The sequence below is a fragment of the Hippopotamus amphibius genome, chromosome 7 (assembly GCF_030028045.1).
Source record: "Hippopotamus amphibius kiboko isolate mHipAmp2 chromosome 7, mHipAmp2.hap2, whole genome shotgun sequence".
In the NCBI taxonomy this organism is placed as follows: Eukaryota; Metazoa; Chordata; class Mammalia; order Artiodactyla; family Hippopotamidae; genus Hippopotamus; species Hippopotamus amphibius.
This window is the reverse complement of record NC_080192.1, coordinates 141,826,892-141,849,740: the sequence shown is the minus strand read 5'-3', so window position 1 is coordinate 141,849,740 and position 22,849 is coordinate 141,826,892. Positions and strand designations below refer to the sequence as shown.

Below are 22,849 nucleotides of genomic sequence, written 5' to 3'. Positions count from 1 at the left end.
ACCCGCCCACCACCGGGGGCGGCCTGGAGGATTGCGAGGAGGTCCCACTTTTCACTGCCCTCAGTTCCAGGGACTCTTACAGTCCCTTTCCCCAGTGCCTTGTATTTTTGTAGCACTCCTTGGTTTTCAAAGTTCTTCTACAACAAGTGTGCTTAAAACAAAAATGAGAACCCCCTGTCCTGTCCTCTGAGCCCCTGCTCACGGCTGACCCCATCTCGTATACCCCACCCCCTCCCTGGCCTTATTTGCCATGCTTTGGCCACACTCACCTTCTTGCTGCTCCTTGACGATGTCAAGCCCGCTCCTGCCTCAGGGCCTTTGCACTTGCTGTTTCTTCTGCCCAGAGCCCTCGTCCTAAGTCCATTCGTTCCTCCTCATGTGTGTCCCTGACTCAGAACTTCCCTGAGCATCCAAGCTAGAGTATCACCCTCACCCCTGGCCCCCTGGTAATCTTTGTCAAATTACTTCATTTTATTCTTTTCCTAGCAGTTTGTGATCTGCGCTTACTTTCTCCACTGGTGTCTTGTTACCGGAAAGTCAGCCCTTTGAGAGCACGTGCATGTCAGTATGTAACATCCCCCATGCCTGGCACATACCGTAGTTTGTCAGTAAATTTCTGTTCAACAGATGAGTGGCTGACATTGCAGGAAGTACAGGCTGAGCGTGGGGTCCACGGGGTCTGCACTTTGTGAAAACTCACATCTCTAATAGCCTCCCTGAACAGATGTGGGGAACCGGGGGCCCCTGGGGGAGGTCAGGGCCTGAACCCAGCCTGCCCGACTTCAGAACTGTCTCTTCCCACCGTTTCACAAGAGGACCCGTCTTAGGGGATGTCCATGGGCTATGAGGACAGTTACCACCAGTCCTCAAGCCTGCGCGGGGCTCCCGGGAAGCCCCCAGATCTGCCAGACGGGCTGGGATGGATGCAGGAACGATAGTGTGGGTGCCACACTTCCTTTCTTTAACTTGTTACTGAAATTGAACTTGCGTGCGTTAAGTGGACAGCGTTAAGCGGACAGCGTGGTCAGTTTTCACAAAATGATCAGATCTGTGTCACCAGCACCCAGAAGACCCCTCACGACCATTTCTGGTCATCACCGCCCCCCCACCCCCTCCCCCCACCCCCCGGGCAGCCGCTACCTGGAGGCTCACCAGCACGCGTCTGTTTTGTAAGTGGGCTCGCACAGCACGTTCTCTTCTGGGTCTGCTGCTTCACTCAACATCATGCTTGGAACTTCATCTGTGTCCTGTGTTGTCGAGGTTTGTCTGTTCTGTGGTCTTCCGGGTACAAACACACTACAGTTTGTCATCCATCAATGGTGATGGACACAGGGATGGTTGTGCAGCTGTGAGCCTTTGTTTTTTTGTTGTTGTTGCTAAGAATTTTATTGCGGTATAATTGACTTACAAGAAACTGCATATATTTAAAGTGTACAATTTGATATTTTTTTCTTGTTAGTAGTGTATATATGGCAAGCCCAATCTCCCAATTCATTTCCGCCCCCCCCCCCCCCCCCCCGCTTTCCCCCCTTGGTGTCCCTATGTTTGTTCTCTACATCTGTGGCTCTATTTCTGCCATGTTGATCTGTACCATTTTTCTAGATTCTGCATATATGCGTTGCTATATAATATTTGTTTTTCTCTTTCTGACTTACTTCACTCTCTATGACAGTCTCTAGGTCCATCCACGTCTCTACGAATGTCCCAATTTCGTTCCTTTTTATGGCTGAGTAATACTCCATCGTATATATGTACCGCATCTTCTTTATCTACTCATCTGTTGATGGGCATTTAGGTTGCTTCCATGTCCTGGCTATTGTAAATAGTGCTGCAGTGAACATTGGAGTGCATGTGTCTTTTTGAATTATGGTGTTCTCTGGGTATATGCCCAACAGTGGGATTGCTGGGTCATATTGTAATTCTATTTTTAGCTTTTCAAGGAACCCCCATACTGTTCTCCATAGTGGCTGCATCAATTTACATTCCCAACAGTGCAAGAGGGTTCCCTTTCCTCCACACCCTCTCCAGCATTTACTGTGTGTCGATTTTCTCATGATGGCCATTGTGAGCCTTCTTGCACGTGTCATTGGTGGACACATATCCATCTTCCTGTCAGAAATATATCAAGGAGTTGAATTTCTGATTCACAGAATGTGTGTAGTCATCTTCAGTAAATATGTCAGGTTTTCAAAATAGTTGGAGATCGTAGGTTCCTTTTGTTTTGTGGCAGGAGCTCAAGTACCCTGGTTATGGGAGTGGACACGGAGCTTCATTAAGACGTCGTGAGCACTCCCTGGAAGTCGGGGATACGGCCGGTGCCCAGGCCTAGGCGACCAGAGGGCTGGTGTTGGGCACTAGTCATGGCCACACAGGGCTCAGGGTGTAGCTCACTGTCACCTTGGTGTCCTTTCCAGCACTGCCCCGCTTTATGACGCTCGCCGCCTGTGTGATCTCACCAGCATGTCTTGGCTTCCACAGGATGCTCTGTGGCCTTTCCCACCCCCGGGGAACAGCTGCAGGACCTGCGGCACCCCTAGCTCAGTTCTTGAATTGAGCAGTAGAGGGAAATGCCTCTGTACTGTGCTGAACGTCTGTGCGAAAATATTCTGCGAGCCACTGATTACCTGGGGACCATAGTGGAATTAAAACCACAGTCACCTCAGAAACAGTCATAATCCAAAATCCATCCATCTTTGACTCCAGACCTACTATATTTTTCTCTCTCAGGGACTTTGCTTCCTAATGAAGTAGGATTTCAGGATATATTAAAATAATTTATCATCTCTTGAGCACACATCCGCCCCTGGTGTGAGCGGGCAGGTCAGAGTCAGCCCGGGAGGCTTGCGTCTGGGCATGCGGAGGTGTCAAGCCCTGGCAGGAAGAAGCTTGTGTAGCTGCCTTTCCCATGGACTGGCCAGCAAGGGTGACGGGCCCTGAGCCCTCCAGGCCTGGGCTGCTAGAGGAGGAAGCAGCCCCAGAACTGGACCTAGAACCGTTGCTTCTTAGGTGTTGATTCACGGTGAGTGCCCTGCGGGGCAGCCTGGGTGGCTTCAGGAACTGAGCTCTTTCAGCTGGACCCAGCATGTGTCCTGAGGGACTCCTCTGTCCCGGCCCCGCCAGTGGACCAGATCGCCTCCTTGAATGCAGAGCCATCCCTAGCGTTTGTGTTTGACTGCCCACCCCTGACATCCGGCACAGGCCCGAGGGTACCCCACTGGGCTGTGGCCCCTCAAAAGTCGGGCTGGTGTCCCCACACCTAAGACACTCGCGGGCACTCAGCATGTTTCTGGAGTGCGTGCTGCGGAGGGGTCTCCAAGGAAGTTTTGCAGCTCAGCCTGGATTTGAGGCTGCCAGGTTCTCGTGGTCGGCCATGGTGACGAGCTCCGAGGCCCGTTGGGTCCCATGGCTGCAGCACTGGGAGGCCCTGTGGTTAGCCTGCCTGCTTCTGTGAGCCTGCTCTTTGCCGTTTTGTTCTCTGTGGTAGAGAATTGCAAGAGCACTGACCTAGATTCCGTTTTTTAAAAAGCAGGTTTGTTGAGATATAATTCACAATTCATACAATGCAATGGTTTTTAGTACATTCACAAATATATGTGATGCTATTGCTAATGGAATTGTTTTCTTAATTTCATTTTTTTGATTTTGCATTGCAAGTGTACAGAAATATAGTTAATTTTTTTGTATGTTGATCTTGTTTCCAGCAACCTTGCTTAACATGTGTCATTAGTTCTATTAGGGTTTTTTGTTTGTTTACTGGATTTCTTAGGATTTTCATCTGCAAACAGAGATAGTTTTACTTCTTCTTTCCCAATTCAGATGCCTTGTATTCTTTTTCTTGCCTAGTTATCTTGACTAGGACCTCTAGTATAATGTTGAATCGAAGTGGCAAGAGTGGGCATCCTTGTCTCACTTCTGATTTTAGGGAAAATCATCTGGTCTTTTCACCATTAAGAGTGATGTTGGCTGTCAGTTTTTCACAGATACCCTTTGTGAGACTGAAGAAGTTTCCTTCTATTCCTAGTTTGAGTGTTTTTGTCATGAAAGGATGTTGGATTTTGTCAAATGTTTTTTCTGCATCTATTGAGATGAGCCTGTGATTTTTGCTTTTTATTTTATTGTATGATGTACTATGTTAATTGATTTTGAGATGGTAAATCAACCTTGCATTCCTGAGACAAATCCCACTTGGTATGATGTATAATTCTTTTTATTCTTTGTGCTGCTGGATTTGGTCTGCTAGTATTTTGCTGAGGGTTTGTCTGTTTTTCTTTTCATCCACGTCCATTAAGGACATTGGTCTGTAGCTTTCTTCTCTTGTGAAGACTTTCTCTGGTTTTGGTATCAAGGTAGTACCAGCCTCATAGAACCAGCTGGGAAGTGTTCCCTCCTCTTCTGTTTTTTGGAAGAGTTTGTGAAGAATTGTGATTAATTCTTTAAATGTTTATAGAACTCGGCAGTGAAACCATCTGGGTCTGGGCTTTTCTTTGTGAATAGTTTTTTGATTACTAATTCAATCTCTTGCTTTGTTATAGGTATTTCAGACATATTTTTTCCTGAGTCAGTTTCGGTAGTTTGTGTCTTTCTGGTTGGCTTAGATTCTTACAAGAACGTTTTCCAGGCCTCTCTCTGCTCTTTTAGTCATTGTTGACATTTATTTCATTCTTCCTGTGACCAGGTATTTTGTGTGCGTGCACGTTAGCTCATTTAATCCTTGTAAGAGCTTGATGTACTAGGTTAGGATTATTACCATCTCAATTTTACATGCCGGAAAACTAAGGCAGAGAGAAGTTAAATAATGGGTCAGGGTCACACCACCAGGAAATAAGAGAGCTAGAATTTGAGCCCAAGCGGTCCAACCACACAGTCTCCCGAGGCCTTGCTCTGTGCTAGGAGCTGGGGGCACCAGAATGAGTCAGTCCTGGTCACTGCCTGAGTCACTCCCCAGAGACCCCAGACCTGTAAGAGGGAGGTGCCTTAGGCCTAATGGGAACAGAGGGCTGAGAGGACAGGTGAAGTGGGCCTTAAAGGAGGGTCCAGTGCAAGGGATTATGTGGGTGAGTCAGCGAGTGTGCCTCCTCCCCAGGGCTTTTGTCTTCTAGCTCTCCTCTCTCCCAAGTGCTCAGAGAAAGGACAGGGCATCAAGAGAACCTTGCCCTACGAAGCTGATGGCCCTCCCGGCAGGAGGAGTTTGGAGCAGTGGAATTGGGCCCAGGAGGTCTGTTTGAATCACCCAGGCCTCTGCAGTTTGATCTCCTGGAGAGGAAGAGGCAGGACCATTTGTAAGACAATTGAGAGACAGAAATCAGGAGCAACCAGACATAACTCAACATAATTATTTCTGCATAATGACTTCTGCTGCTTGATTCTGTCTCAAGCAATGACTGTAATCTTTATCTGTCACAGGAAAGCTGGTGGCCGGGAGCCCCTGTGGCTTAGCGATAGAGCCAGGAGGAAATTTGCAATTTGAGTTAATGGAGTGTTCCCAGGCCCTGGGAGCCAGAGGCCTCTGGAATGATGGCCCCTCCTGCTAGAAACCTGGTGTCAGAGCTGGCGCAACCTCCCAGGGGATCCAGCCCATCCGCTTTGTCACAGATGGGGAAACTGAGGATGACGGCGATCACGCGTGCCCCAGTCACGGGGCCGCTCAGTGCAGAGACGTACCTCTCTGCTCTCCCCACTGCTCAGAGCTTGCCCCATGGGAGCTGGGGTGTGTCTGGTGAGACAGCACAGTGTCCATGTGGACTAGGAATGCTTTCACCCGTCCCTGAGCTGATCCCTGAGCTTGATGTTCGTGCAGGGCTGCCCCCAGGAGGCTGGAAATTGAGGCGCCTCTGTGACCAGACGGCGGACTGACCTGCAGCTGGGTGAGGCCCTGTGGCATTAATCGTGGAATTCATCGTGCAGTATGACTGAAGTGTAGCGTCCCCCCAGGAGGGCAGCAGGCCTGGGGCACACCTGTTCCAGCTCCGGGAAAGCAAAAGCCCCCCTAACCTGAGGGGGTGTCTGCCCACTGCATTCTCATGCCTCCTTTAAGCCCCTGTGACTAACAACAGCATCTGGAAAGAGCAGAGGTGGGTTTAGGGATTTGCATTCTGGGTGTCCCACTTAGCCGCGCGTGACATTGGCACGTGTCCCCAAGTCTGTTTGCTCCTCTGTAAACTGGGGCTTAGCATGGACCCTCCCCACCAGGGCCATTAGGAGGGCAGGATAATAAAATGACCACCAGACACAGTGCTTCTAGCACATTCTGCTGCTGACTCTGTTATTGGTTTTCACAATAACCTTTTGGAGGGCCCTTGACCCTGTCTGGGCCTTGTTTTCCGTAAGTGTCAAAGCAGGGCTCACACCGTCATGAGATGAATTTGCTGAAATCTTTGACATGAAGGTGCCTTTTAAAAATATGGGTTGAGCGAAGCACAGAGGAACTGTAGGGCAGTGACACTGCTCTGTATGGTGCTGTAATAGTGGGTACAGGACATCATACATTAGTCCAAACCCACAGAACATAAAACGCCAAGAATGAATTCTTGTGCGGACTGTGGATTTGGGGCGATAATACGTATCACTGTAGGTCCACCGATTTGTAACAAATGTACCCCAGTCTGTGGAGGGGATGTTGAACGTGGGGGAGGTTGTGTCTGGGGGGCAGGGAGTCTGTGGGAACGCTGTGCTTTCAGCTCCGTTTTGCTTTGAACATAAAACTGCTCTAAAAAATAAAGTCTATTAAAAATGTTACGTGTGTGTGTGTGTGTGTGTGTGTGTGTGTGTGTATAAAATATATGTGACCTTCAGTGAGAATTTCTGGTGGGAAGATGTGTGGCTTTTCTACTCCATGTCTTGAATCCTAGCAATGAGTTTGAATAATGTAATTGGTGCGTGAAGCTCTATATTGGTGAAGCAGGGTAGAATTTCAACTCTGAGCAAAGAGTACTCTGCTTCCACTAACATCCACGTGATGCGTTTTGGGGACACTCATTTGTCAAACATGGATTATTTATTGAGCGCCTGCTGCATACAGGCCCTGGGTCAGGCACCAGCTACACAGAAATGAAGACTCTGCCTCCCTGCCCTCGTGGAGTCAGTTTAGGGGAGATGCAGCCCCTCATTCTGCAGGAGCAAGGGGAGCCCCACCAGACCCCATACCGTGGGGGACTGGGTTTTCCCAGGCGGGCAAGCTACTTGGTTCCTGTCCTCAGGACCACTCCAGTGAGCGCATACAAACCGTGATCATTTCTGTGCAGGTAGAGAACCTTGTATTACAAGAAAATAATGGGGAAATGTGTGTAGATTAGGAAAGAAAATGGACTCTCAGGTGGAGAGATGGCACGGAAGGGAGACCAGAGGTTGGGAAAGAGCTGGCCAGTGAGGGAAGGCAGTGTAACCAGGGGTGTGAGAGCCCAGGACTGTCTGGTTACATCCTGGCTGTGCTACTTGGAAGATACGTGACCTTGAGCAAATAGCCTCTGTAAGCCTCAGTTTCCCTATCTGTAAAATGGGGTTAATAATTATGCCTACCTCATAGGGCTGTTGGGAGGATTAAATTGGATGATGAGAAGCAAATGCATAGAAAGCTTTAACAGGGCACCAGCAGTACAGGGATGGAGCCATGAGAATATTAAAGTTACATGTCATGTGCAAGGTGCTGCCAGTTCCGAAAGGGAGGGGCTGAAGGGGAAGGCTGCATAGCGCGCGTGTGGAAGCGTGTGCCAGAGCCAGGGGCGATGCTCAGAGGTGATGCCTCCTCCTGCAGTGACCGTGCGGCTCTGAGCCATGGCTGGTCAGTGATGTCTTCTGACCTTTCATCGCATGCAGGGGCCAGAGCTTGGCTGCGGGAGCTCCTCTGGGGCCACCCTGTGTCAGGTCTAGGCGTGTCCAACCCACTGGGCCGTTACAGTGACCCTGCAGGTCAGAGTGTTAGGTGAGGCCACAGGCAGTGCCTCGGTGATGCTGCCGCATCTAGCTGTGCCCGGCTTGTGATAGCCGGTGGCCGCACCCGAGGGGTGGCGGGCATCTCGCTGGGCAGCATCACCGGTCAGCACTGCAGTGGCTCCCTGCCCCCGGTGCTGGAGGCGCACATGCTCATGGCTCCCACCCTAAACAGCTGGATAGGCCGTTTTCTGTACTTCGCGTGGGGCTTCTGAAAGCTCTGGTCCCCACGGTGGGCGCATGGAAGCGACCAGAGAGAAGGTCAGTGGCTCTGGGCAGGGGTATCCACACCCCACATGACCGGTCTGTCCTCTCTTCCAGGGCATGGTCTAGCAGCCCGGGCCAGGACGTGGAACCGGCCTCCAAGGTTCTGATCCCTCCTCCTTCTCCGCCTCCACTTGGCCTTGGGTAAGTGCTCTGGGAGGCCAGATGGGCCTGGGGGCAGTTGAGAATGGCGAGCTGGGACTTCTCCCACTCTCTGGGGTCCTGTCCATGTGCCAGCATTCAAGGACTTGACCCAGCTCAGCAGAAAGAACGGGGAAGACCAGGTGTTGGGGGGACAGCCTGTCCAGCACCCCCACGGGTTGGATCAGGAAACTGGAGATGCAAAGAACCTACCCAGGTTCCACATGGGCGTCCAGCCCCCGGGCCTCTGCTCAGCCGTGCCCTCCGCCTGCACCACCCTTCCCTTTCGTGTCCATCTCACACATCCCATCTCTTCCCTTCCCAAGCCTTTCGGACCTGGGGCGGCACCAGTGCCTGTCCCTTATCCCCTGGAGGCACTCTGCACGGCTCCCTTGTGACCCGACCCCTGTTGCCCTGCGGGCTGCACTGAGACAGTGGGTCTCGGGGCTGAGAAGCCGGCTGCTCTGCTGTGCTGCTCTTGAACTGAGTGTTCGGTTCTGTTCCCAAGGGAGGAACCAGGTGGTGGGTGGGAGAAAGGCCTGTGGCCTTGGATCTGTGTGCCTGGATCCCACTAGGCCCCTTAGCCTCCGCCCAGTCTCATCCGTCAGGTGGTTAATCACACCCCCCCCTTGGCTGATTGCAAGATTAGAGCTAAGAATAGTGTCTGGCGAGGTGCTGCGTCCAGGGTTGGGTGGGGGTGGAGGGAGGACCAGTGGCCCCTCGCTCCTCCTCCTCCGCCCGGTTGTCCATTAGTTACCACAGTGACTGTTATTCGTCCTAGGCCTGCCCTGCCCACCCCCAGTGCTGTGAGCCTCCACTGAGGCCAGGGATGTGGGCTCTGTTGCCAAAAGCGGGTGAGGGCTTGAAGAAGTGGCTGTTGAAGGCTCAGCCACTGGAAAATGTCTGGAATTTTCTCACCCCCAGCAGCAGAGGATGTCACTTTGTAACTCTCGTCTTCCCACCTAGAAGGCATCAATCACCTTTAGCGCTCAGCTATGAGGCTAAGATCTGGACCCCAAGCCTGTTGAAGTGTCACCACCTTAATTTCCGAGATCACTGGGTGCCCGGCATGATGGCCGGTGTGTCTGAGGACAGATGCCAAGTTGCTGGTTCCATTTGAGGGTCTCCAACAGACGTGCGCTGGCAGGTCAGGTGCACAGGCCCCCAGCAGACCCCAGGCATAGCTGCTCTCATGCCGGCACAGATGCCGCCGCACCAGCCGAGCACAGGGTCTCCTCCCCGCATCCCGTGGGTGGGGCTTTCCTGCCTCTCTTGTTTGGACTCTGGGGTGTGGACTTCCTGAGGGAGGGGTGTTTCTCCCATGGCACTGTCCTTCCTTCTCTCTCCTTCCCTGCTCACCCTGTGAAAGCATTTATCAGGGCGGGACAAGAGACCCAAGCAGGGGCCTCTGCCTTGGGGGACAGCTTAGTGGTCTGGGCTTTTCTTCCCAAAGAAAGCAGACACGATTTCATGTGGAAGGTGCTGCTTTCATTAGTCTGATCCCCTTTCACCAGCCCTGTTGGAGCTGGGAAATGGGAGAGAGATGATTTGGGTCTGGTTACCTGGACATCACCTGCTTACAGATGCCCAGCTGGAAGCTGGCAGGTGGGCACAGGTGCACAGGATGGGAGGAGGGGGTGCCACCTGGCCAGGCCAGGTTCTGCTAAGGCTAGTAACTAGGTGTCAGGAGCTGGAGCAGGTGCAGGGGCCAAACGGGGCAGCGGAGGTGGTCCATGGTGTCTCTCCCCGTCCTGAGGCCCCTGGGTATTTCAGTGTACACACAGCAAATACTCAGTAACCCCTACACCCCACTACCAAGAGATCAGAAGCTCTGGGAGGCAGATGGCACCTCTGGTACATGAACATCCTTGGTCAGGATGACATGGGTCAGGTGATGGGAAATGGGAGGACCTCTTCTCTCTGCCTCTCTCCCTTTGGTGATGAGCAGGCAGGTGGGTCCCCTGCATCCTCCATCTCCGCCCACTTGCCCCCGGCACTGGAGAAGAGGTACCTGCGTGCTAAGGCTGTGGGTCCCAGCCTCCTTCCTGCCAGCAATCATGCATTCATTCCCTCAACAAATCACACACTAGAGCTTCCAGGCTCTGGGCTTCAAATGGAGAACAAACTGGAGTAAAACCTGGCCTCAGGGACTCTGTATTCTAGTTGCAGGGAGAGAGGCAATTCAATAAAATACAGATTAAAAAATGAAGTAGGGAACGGGATAAGAATGCGTGTTGGGGCTTCAGTTTTGGACAGAGGACTTACGGACAGAGGACTTACAGACAAAGGACTTACGGAAGGCTTCACTGAGACGTGCCCTGAACCAGGACCTGATGGAAGCGAGGGAGCAATTTGATATCAGAGGAAGAGCCGGTGCAAAGGGCCTATGGCAGTAGCATGTCTGAGGTGTTCAGAGCGGCAAGGAGATCAGCGTCACTGGAGGGGATGAACAAGTTGGGGTGTGGGATAGGAGATGAGCCAGACAGGTTGGGGGGCATATAGGTCATGCGTGAGGAGTGGGACCCCCACAACACTAACCCAACGAGGAGGAGCATCTCAGTGCCGCTGAGATCACGCTGCACGATGGACCTCCTCACACACTTCAAAGATAATTGTTGCTCATTGAGATTTAACCATGGTTGTGGAAGAGGTAAGATGAGCAGGGGCATGGAGACCAGGGGTTCTGCAGGAGAAGGGGCCAGGAGAGCATGACCCCGGGCTAACCTCTCCTCTGGGTGCCGTCCACCTGGCCGTCCCGAAGTGGCCTGCAGAGTGGAAACTGCTGTGGTTTTAAGGCGGGGCACCGGGGAAACGAAATCCTTCCTAGGTTGTATGCTGAGGGTTATTTTTAGAGTGACTCGCGATGACTTTGAAATATCATTTCCTGTGGGGCAGGTCCTACGTGATGAGCGTTGTGGGCAAACGCGTGCTTGCATGTGTGCACGCGCACGCTGTGGTACGCACCACTTGGCTTGGCATTCTCATCCACCGTGCAGTCAGCGGAGGGATGGAGACCATGTTCTGGCCCGTCTGCAGGACGGCCAGCCTGGGGCGAGGGAATCGCTGTCTTCAGCATCCCTGAGCTTCTGCTCTGGGTAGGCTCCTGCGCGAGGTGCTGTGTGGGTCCTGAGTGAGTGAGGCCCTGCCGGGCTCACACCTGCTTGGGGAAAAGAAAGGCAGGGGTAGAAGCGAGGGCACCTGCTGGTCAGTCTGTGCTCCACACCCAAGGGGTGGGACAGAGAGGGAGGCTCCATGGTGAACAAACAGGGATCAAGCGATGTCCCCGAGGTCTTGCTATCTGTTGGCCCCTGACCAGGCCCCCGAGCCAGGTCTGAGCCCACCCGGACCCTCCCGCTCCACATCGCCCGCCTCTCCCGTCGAGCCCACTGCTGCTCCTTCTCGCTGCACCTCCCAAGGTGCCCGGCACGGTCCCGGGCCCATAGCCACAATTTCTGGGAGAGCCCAGAATTCACATTTTCTCTCCTGGGGACCCCTCAAATTTTCTTGGATTGTCAGACCCCAGGGGCACATTTTTAAACTAGAAATACCCCCAGGACATGCTTACCAAACGGTAGCTCCAGTGGTTGTTCCTAGGACCTCAGAAGTGCTCCAGGAAATTGGCTCTTCCACTGATGTCACAGAATATCCGTGGCAGAAGGGACAATCTGGAGACCTGGGGGGCCAGGAAGGTGGGCTCTCAGGCACGTGGGCCAGCGCTCTGTGGCCACAGATGCCCCAAACTGCTGGGCCCGCGGAGGACCTGGGCTGCTGGCCAGGGCGCCCTTGCCGCCACCCTGCTCTCCCTCTTCCTGCTTCCTCTCACCAGTTGCACATCCCTCCTGTGTGTGTGTGTGTGTGTGTGTGTGTGTGCACGCGCTCCGCTGTGCTAACTGGTTGTGGATTATTCCTGGTTGCGCCCTGCGTAACTGGAACTCAGCTCTATGTCTTTGGGGAAAGGGTCAGGGAAGGACCTGGGCCCCTTCCATCCCTCCCCCTTCTGCCACCCTCTTCTTCCGCAAACCTCCCCCCAAGCACCGTGCCAGCTCAGAGTAGGAACTAACTCCGAGTAGAGAAGGAAAGAGGAATTCATGCCTTCCTCCCTTCCTCCCTTCCAGGCTAGACTGGAAGCGCTTTGGGGGCACCTTGTACTTTTGTGTATCCCAACGATTCCCACTCAGTAGAGGCTCAGTTAATGGATATCGATTGATGCTATCCGTGCGAGTTTGCGCTTCAACCCCAGCTCTCCCTGCAGAATCTATGGCTTCTGGTGCTGTGACTTAAAGAATAAAAATGGCAAAGGGCGGCGTTCATGAGCTGTCTCCACTCGGATTGTAAACACACTCTCTGATGACAACTCCAGACTGTAGCCCTGGGGCCACCAAGGGGCAGCTGGCACGTCACCATTTGTGCATCTTGGGCCAGGCTGATGCCACTTTTAGGAAGAATGACTTATTGTTTTTGTTTCCCTCCAAAGACATTAAACATGAACCAAATAGCAGATGAGATGATTCACTGGAAGTCTTCTTCCAAGTTTCAAAAAACACACACAAAAAATGGGGGTTGCTGTGCTGAACCACGTGTAAGCGAAGCCAGGCAGCCCTGGGCTGTTGCCCTCCCTGCAGGGGCTCTGCTGTGGGCAGCACCTCGCCGGGGGGGGGGGGGGGGACCTTGCCCCGAGGCCAGAGCCCTGTGTCAACAGGCACAAAACCCCGGGGGGCCACGTGTCTCAAAAGCACCTCCAGTCTAATGTTACTAATGACGTCTCTTCTGTGTCTACCGAGGTTATCTTAGCGCGTGACCAAACCTCATTCGTCTGGGCCACCGGAACTCAAAATTTGGAAAGGGTTCATTTGGGGCCCATGGATTGAGAACTGAGTCATCCCTCGGGCAGGGACCTGGCAGAGATTAGCGTTCTGCCACCGGCTGAGAAGAGAGGGAACGGGTCTGCCAACCTGGTTCCCGGGGAGAGGGGCACACTCCAGCCGAGCGGGCAGCCTCTCCGGTGCTGTGGAGACCTCCGCTGCGGGTAGGCTCCCAGACGCTTTTCAGGATGGAACGTGTCTGGGGGCCACGTTGTCCAAACTCATGTTTTCAAGGTGAGGAACGTAAAGCTGTGAGGCATGTGCCTCACCCAAGATTGCCCAGGCCTCCCGCCTCTGCCCTGGGAAGGGGGAAAGACAGCTGCGCTAATGACAACTGATTCCTCTCTGCTCATTGCGAATGTCCCTCATCCTACCTCACAGCCTTCCAGCATTCCAGTCTTTACCCTTTGCCTGAAAAAGAACTCAGAGGCACTTTTTCAGGTATTTTTCAACTCAGACTTTACAAATTTGAACTGCCCTTTGGGTGTGAGCCTGAGTTCCTAGGGTCTGATGGTGTGTTTCCGTCTTTCTCCAGCTGCCTCTCCTCCCCACAGCCTACACTGGTTAATCGATCCATTCGTTGCTCATGGTCCTCTCCTGCTCTGTGTTGTTCCACACTGTTCTCTACTGTTCCCTGCTGTTGTCTTGTTAGGCCAGTCATTGCCTAGGAAGGTGCCGGGACAGGTAACAGGCCCAGCTGTGCAGCAGGGACGGGGTACGTGCTGGCGGTGGTCTCCCCAGAAGGTCGGGCCTATGAGTTCTGAAGTGGAGGTGCTGCCCGGGCTCCTTGTGCCCCGAGGGGAAGGCCCTGCCCCTCTCCCCGGCCACGTTCCCCTAGCCACGCCCCACGTTTTCACACGCTCACGCCGCCTCACACTCTGCCTCCCCTGGGAATGCTGCTGCCACGTCCTCTGCGGAGTGCACGTTCCCTGGATGACAGCCCCGAGGCCCACCCGCCCCTCTGCCCAGGAGAGCTCGGCTCCGGCAAGGCCCGTGTGGCACGCCTTCAGGTCCTGGTGCACAAAACATCTGCGGGTTTCGTAAGAGTCTACAATAGCTGTGGCACGAAGGAAGGAACGGTGAGCGTGGCCCATCCTATTTTCTCTGAGAGAACTGAATTCCCAGGAGTGAAATCCCAGTCATTCCATGCACTGATGTGTGGGGAAGGTCTTCACCCCAAGAGCACTCCCTCCTCCCCGCCAGCCAGGCCTGATTTCTCTCTCACTGGGAGCCCGAGAGCAGGCTGACGCTTTCAGACAGTCAGTGGTGGGGACCACACCCGTGTGGAGGACGGGGGCGTGCTCTGTGTGCGTGTGTGGGTGGTGTACGTGTGTTTATGATGTGTGTGGTGTATGTATAGGTAATGTGCGGGGGGTGTATTGTGTGGTGTGTGATGTGTGGGTATTGCACGGGGTGGGGTGTGTGAGGTGTATGTGGTGTGTGCAGTATGGTATGTGTGTGCACAGCTGTGTCACAGGCCCATGAGGGCTGCCCTGTCCGCACAGATCTGAGCGGCCAGCCTCCCGGGAGTGCTGGGGTTGCCCGGGCTCCTTCTCCTTCAGTATCTGCGAAGCCCCCTGTCCTTCAGGGAGCCTGTCCTGTGCGTAAACAGGCTCCTCACGCCCGTTTAAGTGGACCTGAACCAGTTAGAAGCCGCAGCAGACATCTTGCTCTTGGAGAGAGCCCTCACCTCCTCGGGATGGGGGTTCATGGTGTCCCGTGTCGCCCTGATCCGCGGGGCCTCAGGCTGGAGCCGGACTTGCCGCGGGCAGTGTGAGCCCAAGGCCCTGCCACTGTTGGAGGACTGGGTTTCTCCCGTCCTTTCCCCTCATTTTCTCTTTGAAGAACAGGAGTTGGACTTTCACTGGCCCTGCCCCTGCTGGATGTATTGAGCTGCTGGGATCCCAGGCTCTCTGCCCACCTGGGTGTGCGGCCCAGGGTTTAATACCTCTGTGCTGGGCATGGCAGGGAGATGTCGGCGGGAAAGTACGGGGCCCCTGCAGCCTCCCAGCCTGGATCTGCCTGATACTGTGATTAAGCTCACCAAGAGCATCGCGCGTTTCTTTCATCATGAAAGCTGCGATAACCTCTGTATATTTGTCTGATGTTTAGATCTGTCACAGCCCTTTCACAGCCTTCGTTTCTTTACAACTACGCTGTGATACCAGCAGGTTGGGACCCTTATTCCTATTTACAGCCAAGAAAACTGAGGCCCACAGAAACGAAGAGACCACCAAGACCCAAAGGCTAGAGAAGGGGGTCCCTTTTGTATACAGCCCCCGTCCCGACTGCAGCCCCCGAAGCTGGCGTTCGGTCCCATTTACAGAGGAGCGAACAGAGGCTTAGTCTGGAGCACTGAGACAAGGGAGTGCCTGAGTCTAAAGCCCAGCGTGTCCCCCCCGCCCCACACCTCCCGAGAGCTGCCCGTCCAGGCACATCGTGCTGGGTGCTGGCCCGCTGGCCGGCACTTTCGGCTCCCTCCTGCGGTGAGGACATTGCCACGGGGAAGCCCTGCGGCTCACATCCCGGCCAGGAGCTTCAGAGTGGCATTGCAGACTCACTCTGCCGCCTGCCTGTGGGTCTTGGTTTACGTGAGTCACTTTGCAGCCAGCCAGGCCCGAGCAGCCAGGAGGAATTTACTCCAAGATGTGCGGGGGCTGGTGTCCCAAACCTCCGTGCGTAATAAGCCAGCTGGGGTGGGGGCCCTCCGCCGGCTCTGTCCCCCCCGGGCTGATGGAAGGGGGAGCAGATCTATGGAGGGACTGGGCGGGGGTGCTTCTGAAATCTCAGACCGGTTCCTGCCTTCAGCCAGCGGTGTCCAGCTTGCTGTGGCCTCTTAGGTTTCCTTCGAAAGAGCAGTTAGCTTGTGCCGGCTCTGGGTCCCCTGAGAAGGAGATGCTGTGTGATTCACGTTTGTTTGTTTCAACCCGGGAGCTTTTATTGTTGGATTGAATGGTGACAGAGTCCTGAGTCCTGGACTAGATTCATTCTGAGCATTTTCACGGGGTGTGGGCATTTGCCAGGGGGCGGGGAGGGCATTATCAGTGCCCCCTTTCCAGCCCTTCCTGTCCCTTGACCGTCCCCCCTGCAGTCGGCATCGCGTTCTTGGCATTCTTCTGCAGTCATACTCAGCACTCACGTCCCAGCCTCCTGGCGTTGGGTGGGTTCTTTCCAGGCCTCCTCGGCCCAACACACGCTGTTCCCTTTGTCCGCCCACCTGGAGAACTCCTGAGCCTTTAAGCCCGGCCGCAGACCTGCGCTTTCAGACCTCCCAGCTGTCTCACGGGGGACAGGCCAGCTCGGCTGTAGCACTACTGGTGCCTCATAAGTAAGCCAGTTCGTGGGTGTGCTGGGGGCACCTGGGAAGGGTCTCTGTGTCTTGTTCATCCAGCTGTTTCCATGCCTGGCACAGAGTGGGCCTAGGGAACACTTGTGGGCAAAAGGGAACACATTTCCCTCCCCAGTCCAGCCTGGCATTTGGGGCTGTGCGCACCATCAGCCTCAAGTTTGCCTTCAGAGCAAGGCACGGGGGCTCCGGGGGCAGAGGGGGCCCCAGGCTCTGTGGCCAGGGCAGCACACCTGGATTCCCACCCGGCTCGCTCAGGCCCGCCCCTTGCCAGGTGTTGCTGACCCCGCCCCTTGCCTGGCATCCAGCATCCTCTGTAGAAACATGGGACTCACCCGTGGCTGGATGTGCGTGGTGATTCAGCGTTAACAAAGTCACACGGTTTTGGTTTTGGTCCTGCCTCGAGTCCTCTTCCTGTTGCGTCAGCAGAGGCCGCTGAGAGAGGCTCAGCCTCTGGGGCGTTTCCTCTTCCTCTCCCTGTCCTGTTCTTCCCCCAGAGGCTCATTTATGTCTGATCCACTACCCTGCCTCCCTCCACTGGGGAAGCAGCTCAAAGCGCTCCTCCCCTGAAGAGTCAAGTGGCAGTGACCTTGGCTCTAGGGTGAGGGCACACCACTCAAATGAGAGACCCCAGCTGGAGGGCAGAGTCAGCCCCCGGCTGAGGACCACATAGCTGGGGGTGTGTTCACCACGGGAGGGAGGAGATGGCACCAGTTTGGTGAATGGACCTCCAGCTGGACACCCCCAGGCCTTCACGCTGCTGCAGCGGTCCTATGCCAGTAAATGGAAGTTTCTAGAACCCCAAGTCTGAATTACAGAATGTCCCTCCGTGGAGCTTTGCCTTCCTGATCCCTGATGCTGCTTCCCATTTCCCTGAGACGGGAAGAGTCACAAACTGTGAGAACAAGAGGGTCCTAGAAGAAACCCATTCACTTGTTCATCCCTTCATTCATTCGGGCACTGCGCTAAGCCCTTGGACACACAACCATTATTTCAGATATTTTTACTGAGCCTAGTTGTGTGCCAGGGCCTGTTCTGGGCACTGTGGAAATGAAGTGTGAACAAAAGCAGGGAGTCAACCATATATCAGTAAAGTGTCAAGTAGGAGGAATGGCACGCAAAGGGGGCAGGGTAAGGGTGGATACTGCTTGAGATGGGCTCCCTGGAGGAGGGTCCCCCAAGAAGACTTGAGCAAAGACATGAATAATGAGGGAGTGCGCTTTGCAGATACTGAGGGGAAGGAAGGGCAGACCAGGTGAGGGAACTGCAAGTGCAAAGGCCTTGGGGCTAGAACATGCTAGCAGGTTCTCCTACTAGCATGAGTGAGGTATCCTCTTTCCTCAAGGAGCTCACAGTCTAATGAGGGAAAAACATAAGTAAATGATGTACTAAAAGTTGAGGTCATAATAGAAATAGGTTTAAAAATGCTATTGGAATGCAAAAGGAAGAGCAGTTATAGAGGGGTTGAGAAATGCATCTGTGAGTAGGTGACATTTGAGTTGGGCTTTCAGGGATGAGTAGGAGTTTGCTGGGCGGCTGAGGGGAGCAGCCACATGTATGAACTGATGATTTCAGAGGCACAGGGTGTTCAGGGAAAGCTACTCACAGTTCCTCTTCCGGCTGCATTAGCAGTTTCTGCAAGGGAAAGAACATCCTCTCCTCTTGGGGATTTTCCTTTCCTTGTCTCCACCTCTTCCTTTCCCCCAGCCTCATTTAGGGAGTGTCCACCTCAGGAAAGTGGAAGGGGAGGATGGCTCAAGATAGGGGATTTCTCTGCCTTGCTTGGCCAGCCTGCCTGTTTCTTTCCTTCTTCTTTCCTCTCTTTTTCTCTTTCCTCTCTCCCTTCCTCCTTCCATCCTTTCTTTTATACATATTTTAAAGCTTTGGGGAGTCATGGGATTTTAAGCTGCTGAGGTGGGTATAGACATCAGGGGGCCTTTCAGTTGGATTTCTCAGCCAAGGCCACTGCCTGGAACCCATCCAGCTGGTGAAGCTTTGATGCAACCATTTTTCAGGAAGCCTCCGGAAACAGGCTCCCCAAGGTCTGAGGGCTGAACTTGGGTCTAAGCACACCCTGTAGCCACCTCTTTCCCCAGGTCTCACCTGGGGCTTCCGTGTTCTCCCTCAGAGGAGGAGGAGGAACACCCCCTTTCTGCAGCCCCTCCTCCTGGCCATACACCTCAGCAAGGACCAGACCTGGGTCTTCACTGCAGCTGGCCTCAGATAAAGTTCTCAGAGCTGCTGAAAATAGAAACTTGTGGGACTCACATGTAATTATGAAATGCAAACACCATTATCTTTCACTCAAGGGCACCAAGGAGCGAAATAAACACAGGTTGCCTCTCCCAGCTGGGTCACAGTTAGCAGTGGGCCTGTAAACAGGGCGCTAATGAACTTGGTGGCTCCCTAAACTGTGCCCCAAAGATCTCCCCAGTGCTGAGTAGCTGCTAGAAATAAAATGCAAGCCACCTACATATGTAATTTTAACTTTTCTGGGAGCCACCTTAAAAAGTAAAAAGCAGGTGAGATTAATGTTACCAACATGATCAACATAATCCACTATAGCTCAAATGGTATCATTTATCATTTCACATGTAATAAGGATACACAAATCATTGAGAATTTTTTTTCCCCGCATTAAGCCGTCAAAATCCAACGTGATTTTACTCCTAGAACACATATATGAATTCAGACCCGCCACATTTTAAGTGCTCAGTAGCCACGTGTGGCAGGGGGTTTACTGTATTGAACAAATACAGCTTAGAGATGGAAAAACTGAGGCACCAGCGAGGTGGAGGGGGCGTGGCAGGGGCGGGGTCAGGAACCTGGGAGGCGGGGTCTCTAGCTAGGTCCTGGGGAGCCTGCCCGACCCCGCCCTCTAGCGTCCACCCCACCTCACTGCAGCCGGAGCCACGGGGCACCGGGTCCTGGCACTTGCCACAGACCTCTTGGGACAGGACTGGCCCCTCCTCAGAGCAGCTGCCCTAGAAGCCAAGGTAGCAGGAGGCGTCTTGCTTCCCCACTGCTTACTTGGAGGAAGACAGGACACAAATGCAGTCGTCCTCTTTTCTCCCTAGGGCCGGGGCTCAGCCCCAGGAGGAGAGTTTGTCCATAAGTCCCCAGGAGAAGGACCCAGGGCTGCTGCTGCATGAGAAACAACACAAACCGCCTGTTTTTCTCCTGCCCCTCCCGCGCCCCTCCCCGTGTCCTGTGCTGACCCAAACAGAACAAGCACTGTCTCAAATGAGCCCTCCGGTCCCTTGAAGTGCAAATTCACGGCAGCCGCCCCTCCAGCCTCATCCGGAGCTTTGGCCTTTTATGAGGAGTTGGTTCCTCCCACCTCTCCCATCATCTTCCCTCCAAGTGTTTCTGAGTCTGGTTGGCCCAGCAAGCTTTGGAGAGCTGAGTTGATGAAAGCGTTTTAGGGCAATGGGATGAAATGTCTGCGCTCGCCGGCAGCCGGCGTTGAGCTGTGATTAATGGGACATTCGCAAGCTGGGCTCCAGGAGCCTCCCTGGGCAGCTGATACAACTACGCCATTAAAAAGGCTTTAATTTGCAGGCAATACCGACTTCGGGTTAAATATTTTCATAGGGCTCCCCAGCTACATGTTTACTTTTTCTTCTTTACAATTTAACACATTAAGAACAATAACAGGGTAACTGAGAACCAGAGAGATGGATATTAGCGCTACATTTACTCCCTCCTTCATTTTTCCATTACTGTGAATTAAAATGTCATCTTCGATGCTCTCAGAAGGCTGTTGCTTGTCTGATTCAACCCTTGCTTGGTCGTGAAGCTTTTTAAGCCCAGTAGGAGATGGCTCTGACCTTGAATCATCCCCCCTCCCCCCCCCAACCCCCGCACGTCTGTTCTTCACCTTATCTTTCACTGGAGATGAAAGTAAGATTTTATGGTAAATGAAGGCTGGGCTCTTTGCCTGATGACAGGGCCAGGGGCCATTCCCGCTGGGAAGTGGGAGTGGTGGCTTTGTCTTTGCAGAAAGGCTTGCGTTTTGTCAGCTGTCTTCCCAGCCAGCCGGTCGTCAATAAGGTTGGTTCGTTGGCTTAATTAGTAACAGAGGGGTCACCCGGGTGCAGCTTTCCACGATCAGTGTTCCCTTGAGGCCGCCTGCTTCAGGCCAAGAGCCTCCAGGACAGAGTACAGAAATGCGGTCCTTCTTAGACGTTTCATCTGAGCCTGTGGGTAGCACACGCAGGCCGGCCCAGGGGTTGCCTGGGAGTGCTGGGGGGGCTTTCTTTGACGTTCATGGACCCCACTTCCTAGCTTCATGAGAGTCACGGTGCGAAGGCCGTCTTGCAAAACTGTCTGGTGAGACGTGTGGTGGCGAGGGGGCTGAGGAGGAGCACACCGCCAGCTGGGAGCACCTCGGTGGCCTCCGTCCCCGCCCATGGACCTGGGCGCTGAAATGGCTCAGGGAAGGTCCCAGCCCTGCCTGCCACAGCCAAGCTCGTGTCCCACCAAAGCCTCAGTTCTTTGTCTCTAAGACGGAGGTGATGGAGATGACCTTGCTTCTCCCAGCCTGGTCAAGCGTGACCCCCCACCTGCAGGGCCTGGAACCTGCCATGTGTGCCCTAAAGGTGGCCTGTGGGGGTTGAGCCTCCAGTGGCTTTTAAAGTCTTTGTCATTCAGTTTGGATTCCACGTGCTGTCTTCCTAGGCAGGCTGCCTCGGGCCCACATGGGAATGAAGGATTCCTCAGAGCTTAGACCGCCTCCCACCCCACTCCCCACCCCTTCATGTCACTTATTATGCCCCATCTGTATGCCATAAGCAGCCTGGAGGCCTGAGAACCAGGACCTAGGTCTCCAGGCATTCAGTGGACTGGAGGTTACCGGACACGCCCTGTGCACCCAGCCTGGCGCCAGGCCCTGAGGACACGCCAAGGACAAAGGTGGCCTGCACTCCTGAGCTGAGGCTTTTGGGGAGCAGAGCGCTGGCTAGTGGACACATGTGCACAAGCATTTGCACAGTTGCTCAGGTGCAGGGTGTGGTGAGGCACGTGGGATTTATAGACAGCGAGTGTCCAGATTCTTCCAGGAGATGCTGCACCGCCTTCCCTAACTCCATTGCCTTTCTTGGGGGTGGCGGAGTCAGCCCTTGTGATGAGAGGCTTCCCCATCTCAATAGGGACACAGAATTCTTCAACCTGGGACCTCCAGACCCCGTGATCCTGGATGATCAGACTGCAAAGGGGCCCAAAGAACACTGTGGTCCTTATACCCCCGGCCCTCCCAGGAATACATCCCCCTTTTAAAAGTCATGGTAAAATATACATAACATAAAGCTGACCATCTTAGCCATTTCTAAGTATACAGTTCCGTCGTTTTAAGTACATTCACACTGTTGTGCAACCAGTTATCTCTAGAACTCTTTTCATCTAAATTCAGCTTGTGCTCTTAGGGCAGTTCTACAAACAGAACCCTCCTCCCCAACCCTGGATTTTTACCTGGTATCTCAGGTTGGCTTCGACATCCTTGGAGTGGTCTCGAACTTTCTGTAGCAAAATTAATGTTGCCGACTTTTAAAATGGTAATGCCATAAGTCAACCCTTTAATTCACCTGCCTGGGCGTGGTCAAGAAATCAAAGCAGAGGTGGGTGACCTACTTTGAAGCCGTGGGGTCTCCCTAAAGGACACTGGAAAACCAATGATGGATTCCTGCAATGTCATCCTCAAAAATGTGGTCTCTCATCAGCTGTGATTTTGACAGCCCCAGACTTTACTAACTCAGCCTTCAAGACAAGGGCAGGAAAATGTGTTTTTTCATCCATGATTTGATAGTTTTCCCCCAAAGTAAAATGTATCTTTTTTGTTTCCTGGACACAGCCACAGCCCTTAATTTCTCCCAGCCTTGCTTTTCTTCTCCTCACAGCCGGGAATGCCAGGCCTGCCCTGCCCACCCCCCAGGCTTCAAGGTCGATCATAGAGCTCTGTGGTAAGGTCAAGGTGGGCTCCTGGTCTCACCTCAGTTCCAGCAGCTGCGGGGCCCTGGGAAAGTTACTCAACACCCCCGGGCCTCTGTTTTACTATTTGTGAAACGTCTGTGCTGCGTGTGGCACAGTGTGGATGCTTGGTGAATTGTGGCTGAAGTTAGCGTGATGGCTGTGGGGTTTTTTGATGCTGAAATGGACCAGTGTGAGTGACTCGCCTGCATCCCACGTGCTCTGGCCTTGATGAGCTCTTCAAAGGCAGGACCCGTGCCTGATATGTCTGTCCCAGAGTCCTGCCTTCTCCCCTCCCCGTCCCCTCTGCCCCCAGAGCCCTCAGGAAGGGCGCCGTGCGTTGAAT

General features: G+C 53.7%; 1 protein-coding gene across 2 annotated transcripts in view; it reads left to right on the top strand.

Moving 5' to 3' along the window:
• HPCAL1 (hippocalcin like 1) overlaps positions 1-22,849 on the top strand; it is a 107,844-nt gene that overhangs the window by 75,384 nt on the left and 9,611 nt on the right. The window contains exon 2 of one of the 2 annotated variants that reach the window (XM_057742714.1): positions 8,248-8,334. The gene's annotated coding sequence lies outside the window, so the exon portion shown is untranslated. Of the gene's footprint in view, positions 1-8,247; positions 8,335-12,241; positions 13,428-22,849 lie in introns of those variants that run through there. The other variant, XM_057742713.1, reaches the window with a different exon arrangement.